At 44.9% G+C, this 7,205-nt stretch overlaps 1 long non-coding RNA gene across 2 annotated transcripts in view; it reads left to right on the top strand.

The window, feature by feature from the left end:
* The first annotated feature begins 387 nt into the window (after positions 1-387).
* LOC118497474 overlaps positions 388-7,205 on the top strand; it is a 31,968-nt gene continuing 25,150 nt past the window's right edge. Inside the window, exons 1-2 of one of the 2 annotated variants that reach the window (XR_004899997.1) lie at positions 388-826; positions 3,907-3,997. This is a non-coding gene — a long non-coding RNA (uncharacterized LOC118497474). Of the gene's footprint in view, positions 827-3,300; positions 3,998-7,205 lie in introns of those variants that run through there. The other variant, XR_004899996.1, reaches the window with a different exon arrangement.

Here is a 7,205-nt window from a genome sequence, read left to right as displayed (position 1 = left end):
AAATAAATAAATAAATAAATTCTGGTTTTTTTTGGGTCCTCCCTCGGATTCCATTGAAGTCCTAGTAGGGACATCATAAATCTTGGGTGAATGTATTTTGATGAATATTTCCTGCAGAATCAGGACTTTTCTTGCGGCGGGAAGTTTCTAGACGTGGGAAGAGAGGATGTCTCAGTAAAACGCCTACTTTGTACCTCTGAGGTTTCCAGTAGCGGTTAAGTTCTGGAAAACACATCTTCCTGTGTAGTACTCATGACAATGGCTATTCTAGAACTTGCATTACCAAGATAGTTCGTGTGTAAAAGTCTCCCCCCAAATAATGACGAGTTCCTTAGCCAGTTCTATGCCATCAAGGCAGTGCTCCTCCTAAGAACTTCTATGCTCTTACATTTTAAAAGCACACACTCAGAAATATTAGGCACTTGAGACTCCACAGTATCAAGATATATATACTAGCCTGTCTTTTTAAGATATCTACCTGCAAAATGAGATTTGAGGAAAGGCTTTTCTCCCCAAGCCTGAAAATTTGTTTAGGTCGTGTAGGGAAATATTTATCACAGAAATAAAGGGGTTCGTTGAACAGGACCCATCCCTGAGCACATTCACCGCTTCAGCTACATATCAGATCCATAGGACTTCCTCCTGGCCTGAGAGAATGTTCCAGGCAGACCATCTGAGCTATTTTAATGCCCTCTCTCTATTGCAGTCTTTCAAGAAATGTCATTATCGCATTCCTAGTCTTAAGACCGGGAAGTGGAGCCAAATGGATGGTGAATCACTGAGACCAGCGTGTCACTTTTGGGAAGCTGTTGCTGAGGTAGCCAAAGTGAGCTCTTAAACAATTATTTCAAAGTAAATACTGAAATCCCTGACACCGTCCAGGAGTTAATTCTTATCAGTTCAGATTAGGGAAATGCTTCAAATTATTTCTAAACCCTGAGTTCTGACTGATGCTTTTGCCTCTCTTTGAGCTCCTTTATTTCCCGAGACTCCAACACTATGGTATCTCACGCTTCCATGTCTAACATTTTGTGCTCACCTCCATTGTGATATAGATTTCATTGGAAGAGAAGGACATATGTGTATGTGGACATGCATACACACGTGTGCTTGCATGCATGTTATATGAACTTTGAAAACAAATCAGTCCTATTGCCTGGAATCTGTAGTATATTCCTCTGTTTTACAAATCGTCTTGCAGTCCGATCTAAACATTTCAAGAGTTACAGATTATATTCAATATTTTGAGTAGCGTATGAAGTGAAAATGACCCTTTCTCCAACACCTTCCATGGCTCCCAGCACTTTCTGTTTTCCATGTTTTCCACCTTGTTTCTGATGCTATTCTTGTGGAGACAGTCCAGCTCCCAGTGCAGAAGCATCTCTGCTGCCCTCTTCTGCCTCCCGCCATGCCGTGTTATATGCGGGGCTTCAACATCTCTGAATAGACGGGGAGAGAGGAGCTGATGGAAGCAAGGTTAAGGACGAAGGGGTGTGGGAGAGGAAGAACGGTTGGTTATTTTTTCCTAACTTCACACCTTGGATTATAGAATTGGGCTATGGATAGCAATAGAGAATTAACTTCTCTTTCTTTCTGTGGTGCTAAGTATACTCTTTTGATTCAGAGAATATGTTCCTGTTTCTATTAAACCCGTCTCCCTGAATGATACAACAAGAATCACATCCCCTCTATCTTTGGGCATATAGATTTTTTTCTCTCCAATCTTTGGCTTACTGTGCTGTAAACACTCCAGACCTTGTGTGTGTATCCGTGAGCAATTTATTGGGAAGTTTGGAGCGTGAATATCAGGTAACCCTGTCAATCCTCAGAAAGAAGATACCTGCTAATAAGGGCTCTAGGTGGCTAACGGGGCTCTAATTTAAAACCAGAGGCCTCTCAAGCAAACCACACTTTAAGGAGAAGCCTACACTAAGCTACCTACCACCTACACCAAACTAATATACTGACTACCCTGTGTGTCTCCACAGCGGAGTCAACCCTTATAAAGGAGTTACTGGAATTGTGTTTGAACCAATAGGACCGAGCCTTTCCCTGTCCAATCAGAGCTGTGTAGCTATAGCCTCATTAACATCTTCACCAACCAATCAGAGCGTCCCACTGTGGCCAATCAGGACAGTGCTTTTTGTATATCGCACTGTGAGGATTTGGAGTCGTCATTTGCATGAGGATAAACCAATCAGGGGTGAGGGGCGGGGACTCCTTTCTGTATAATTAAGCTGCGCGGTGGCGCTGACATCTTATTTTCCCTCAAGACTGTGTTTCTGTGGGTGGAGTATGTGGAGGAGCCTGGAGCGGAGCGGAGCTGGGTAGCTGGAGGGGTCCTCGCCTGAGAACTGCCTCCCTGTCGGGTTCCACCGCCGGGCCGTATCGCCATGGGGCTGTTTGCACCGACGCAAGTTTCCTTCTTCAGCGTACCCCACACTGGGGATTCCGGTTGGTGCCGAATTGGCTCTTCGGTTCACATCCCGTACGTCAATCTGGAACTCCGTGGAAAGAAAGTAAAACCCTCCAAGAAGGTACGTGATGCGCCCTTCTGCTTCAGCCCCCACTGCCGAGACATTGTGCTGGGACAAAGAACAATTTTCTTCTTGCCGTTTAACGTCGCGCTCACGAAAAGCGTCGAATTGCAGATCTGTGTCGCTCCTTTCAAATGTGCCTGACTTTTCAGGGCTCCCCTGATTTTTCATTCAGATTTTTTTTGTGTGTGTGTGTCAGCAGTGTTCCTCATTAAAAATCGGGATATGAGAAATAATAGGAGAGTTGGAAAGTTTGAAGTACCTTCAAAAGTGCTCACATCGTCTGCATTCTGAGTCTTTCTTTCTCCTCGTCGCTAAAGGGGCCTCTAATTGTGACCCTCTGTTCCCGTGTGTTTTGTTCGAGGAATACCCCCGACATCAGGCCCTCGAGGCCTGCCCCCGGCGTGTGCCGAGAGAGGGTCTCCCATGCTGGCGATTTGCAGGCGCTCCCGGGGGATGCCCACCGTGCGATGATCAATCACGACACCATTTTCACTGTCATTAAAACCTCTTTGTGCACGATCGCTGTTCTTTCCTCACATGAGGTAAAATTAAAGACAGGTTGAATAAAAAAAATAATTGCTCTCTTTTATCCAAAGGGGAAATGTCTCTGAGGAAAAGAGGAAGAAAACTTTTTCACAAAAAAATCAGTCTTTTTGCCCTGGCTGGTGTGGCTCAGTGGATTGAACGCCGGCCTGTGAACCAAAAGGTCCCAGGTTCGATTCCCAGTCAGGGCACATGCCTGGGTTGCAGCCAGGTTCCCAGTGGGGGGTGTGTGAGAGACAACGACATGTTGATATATCTCTTCCTCTTTATCCTTCTCTTCTCCTCTCTCTAAAAATAAATAAAATCTTAAAAAGTTCAGTCTTTTATTGAGAAGCACTTTCATTTTCCTCAAATATTCCAACATGTTATTTCCTCACCAAGAGTGGATTCGTTTAAGCCAGAAACAATTTTAGAGTGTTCCGTTGCAGGTTTGTGTTCTGGATGCTGCAGCCCGCCCTGGGTTTCCCTGTATGCCCGGAACACTGTACGGCGCCCAGGCCATTGCGAGATACGGCAAAGGCAGATTCCAGAGTGTTCTCAGTCAACGGGAATTGAAGGGCTCCCAACGGCAGTCACTTGCACCCAACACCTTACACCCAAGAGTGGGCCTCAGAATTAAAGGGCTTTGGATGCCCTGTTGGTTAGGAGAATAAACTGAGAGTATCAATTAAGAATTAAGACACAGTGCCCCCTTGAAGCTACCCCAAGCAGCGGAGATTGGGACTGTTTTGGAACCTGATGACAAAATATGGTGAAGAAAATTTGATTATGCCTGATTACGTGGGGTCTCCACTTTCCTTTTTTTCCCCTCTGAATCTTGCAGATTTCTACCACAGGTAAGGATTTGCCTTGGAAGGAGGGCCCTGGTTGAGAGGCGAGGAAGCTGAAGGAAGGAGTGTCTGTCCAAGTCGCAGGTAGGGGACGTCTGCGCCCGGTTTCTCCACCTGCGCCGAGCGGAAGGGTTGGAGCGCGTGATCCTTGCTTTGACCAGCTTCGGTGCCTGTGGTGCCGAGAGTGCGTCCTGACAGTGATGTTACCAGCAGTGCCCAAGCCATGGGGTAGGGACCTCTGAGCAAAATCCAAGTCGCTGAAAACAGATTTTCTATCACTAAACTCTCTGGGTGAACGATCACTGTCTTTTTTTTTTTCACATGAGATAAAATATCAAAATGTCCTCATTATGAATGTAAACAAACATGTAATAAGGCTGAAAATAGTAAAATGACAGTGGGTGAGGACGTGTATAATTCCACCACCAGAGAATGGCTCCTGGTGGCATCTTAATGTATTTCTTTTTGTTAACTTAAATTATCTTATTGTTCAATTACAGTTGTCTATTTTTCCCCGCCCCTCCCTGCCATCATCTTAATGTATTTCTACTGGTACTTTTCCTGTATATCAGGTGTTTACCTAATTGCATCATATTGTTTATAGCTATTTTATACGTCGTCTTAACACTATAATGATTCTCCTCATTTGTGCATATTCTTCCCGATCTTTTTAATCGCTGAGTGGATATATTTAATTATTTCCCTACTGCCGGGAAATTCATTCCAATTTTTTTGCTCTTACAAATAATATTACGGTAAACATCTTCATTCCTGTGAAATCTGGTCTCCCTCCAAGTCTATCTGACTTCAAAAAAAAAAATTCATTTGGTTGGCTCCGGATCCAGAACCCTGGCTGATCCCACATTACACAAACCCTGTTTTATCTCTGTGTTTACAGTTGCTCGCGATGATGTTTGTGAAATGCTTATGGAGTTGTTTGTGCGGTCAGCCCCACATTAGATCTGCCGGCCACTTGAAAATGCTAACTGGGAGCAGTTGGGTAGGAGAGGCCTGTAGCAGAATCATGTTTGAGGAGAGAAATCTGGCACGCGCTGGGAGCCCTAGCTCTCCTGTTGTGGGGAGGAAGAATGTTTCCCCCCAGGAGCTGTGGCACCAACCCTCCCGCACTATCCCCGGTGGCAATGGGATGTCACCCCTTGGGATGCGGGTCCCTACCTTGCGGTAGAGGAGGTAACAAATGACCAGTCTTTCATGCTGCTCTCCAGCCCCCAGCCGTTCCTTGCCATTGATATAACCACTGAAGAGTGTTAAATTTCTTAGTGCTGTGAAAATTGGTATTAAAAGAAGTACTTTAAAAAAAGAAATGGGAGCTTAAGAGCTATAATAGAAGAATAACCCTTAAAGCAAGTCAATTGGAAAGCATAATGAAGTTGATAGTGGTCTTTTGAGTTTAGTCATGAATTTGTTAGAGAAAAAAATGACTTTTCTGAAAACCACCATCTGTGCCATAAGTAGATCCATTAACACTGCTAAAGACACCAAGAAGGTTATGCTGCCTGCCACGGCAGTCTGTCCCCCACTGCATTTCAATTCTTTCGCGTGCACTGCGCAGGTTTTCCGGAGTCCCGTCCCCTCGGCCGCGCCAGAAGGCTCTCGTCACCCCCTAATGGACTGTGATCTTCAGGGTGAACTTTGCCTCTTGAAACAAGCGTCCCCTGTGCTACTCAGACCTCTGAGTGTTGACAGGCCTGGCGAGGGGCCGGAGGCTTGAACAACTCCATTTGCGTAATGCTGCTGCACGTCAGATTCTATCACGTTGGCATCCAAGGGGCAGGCCAAAGATTTTGGACAGAGTTCTGTTTTGATGTGTCAAATCCAGGGGTACCCTAGAGAGAGGTCATTAAACTTCCACGCAGAGAAAAATCTCTCTTAATCATATTAGACTCTTGAAATAATTTTTCTTAAGTTAGGAATATTCTTTTTTAAAGTGCAACTAAACACCCTTCAAGTGATTTTATTTTGAGTGATATTTTCACAATTGAAACCTATGTAAAACTTCTATGCAGAAATGCGTAGTAGCTGCAAAAAGAAATATTCATTTTCTTTTCATCACTCTGAATTTTTAAGGTTATAGTGTACAAAAGTATGTCCAGATGTGTTGTTTCTCATTCAGTCCATGGGAATTTATTAAGTACTTACTATATACTCAGCACCTGTCAGATGCTGGGCACATGATTCCAGCCTTCTGGAAATATTCCCTGGAGATTTCGTGAACATCATCAATTGAATTCCAAGCTTCTTAAGGCCAGAGATCGTGTCCTGACTTCTTTTTTTAGCCTCTGAAAAAGTAAAATTTGTGCAAAAAGTACCGAGCAGATGCTAAATGAAAGAGTGAAAAAATAATGAAATCAGATTAGACCTATAGTGCTTAACAAACCTGGCTTACCACGCAAGATTTGGAAATCTTGTGATGAAGGCTGTGAGATGTATCTGTGATGTTTCTGTTCTTCCCTTCGCTTCAAGTTCTTTAAGCCCAGTGGTTGAGGCAAATGATGGTGGACGGCAGAGAACAGAGATGAGAGACTGTTTGAAGTGCTTGAGATGTGGGGGAAAATTCCCGTAAAGATAGAAAAAGATCTTAGCAGCTTCCAGTCAGCCTCTTCCACGGATGTGAGCAGTGCAGCCTTGTGAGCTGGGGGAACACGCTCACACCACCCGGTACCTGAATAGCAGCCGCTTTGTTATTCTGAATCCTGGCTTTGTTATTCTAAATTCTCTCCTCCTGGTCTTACTTTTTAACACTGGTAATACCATTCACGCCTGGGTTGGGGTTTTTAAATTGTAGGCAACATAACCTGGTTCTGATCAACTTAAGCAAAAAAACGAAGGCTATGGGGTGGTTCATAAAGTGAATGATAGACTTGAACCTCGCCTCAGGAAAGACTGGCATCCGATTTGCTCTTTGCCTCTGGCGAGCAGGAGCTAAAGGGTGGCGCCTTGTGGGAGCCACCGTTACAATGAAGGGGCACCAAGAGTTTCCAGTCTTTGTGTTAATGTCCTCTAGATTCCTGTTCCAGGGAGAGACCGCTGACTGGTCTAGCTTGGGTCACCTGCTGCCCCTTAGGCAGGAGAGGGTGGGACATGGTGATGGACAGTCCCAGTAAGACTGTATCCATTGTGGGGGGCGGGGCGTGTTCCAAATTAAACCCAGGTGCTGTTATCGGAGGAGGGAGAATGCATGCAGGGTAGGCAGACGAGCCCCAACACACGAACAACTGCATTTGCTCATGAAATCAAGTACCCTACCCACGTAGGCGTTGCCCTCTCCAAA

The sequence above is a fragment of the Phyllostomus discolor genome, chromosome 12 (assembly GCF_004126475.2).
Source record: "Phyllostomus discolor isolate MPI-MPIP mPhyDis1 chromosome 12, mPhyDis1.pri.v3, whole genome shotgun sequence".
NCBI lineage: Eukaryota > Metazoa > Chordata > Mammalia > Chiroptera > Phyllostomidae > Phyllostomus > Phyllostomus discolor.
This window is presented reverse-complemented; position numbering and strand designations above follow the sequence as displayed.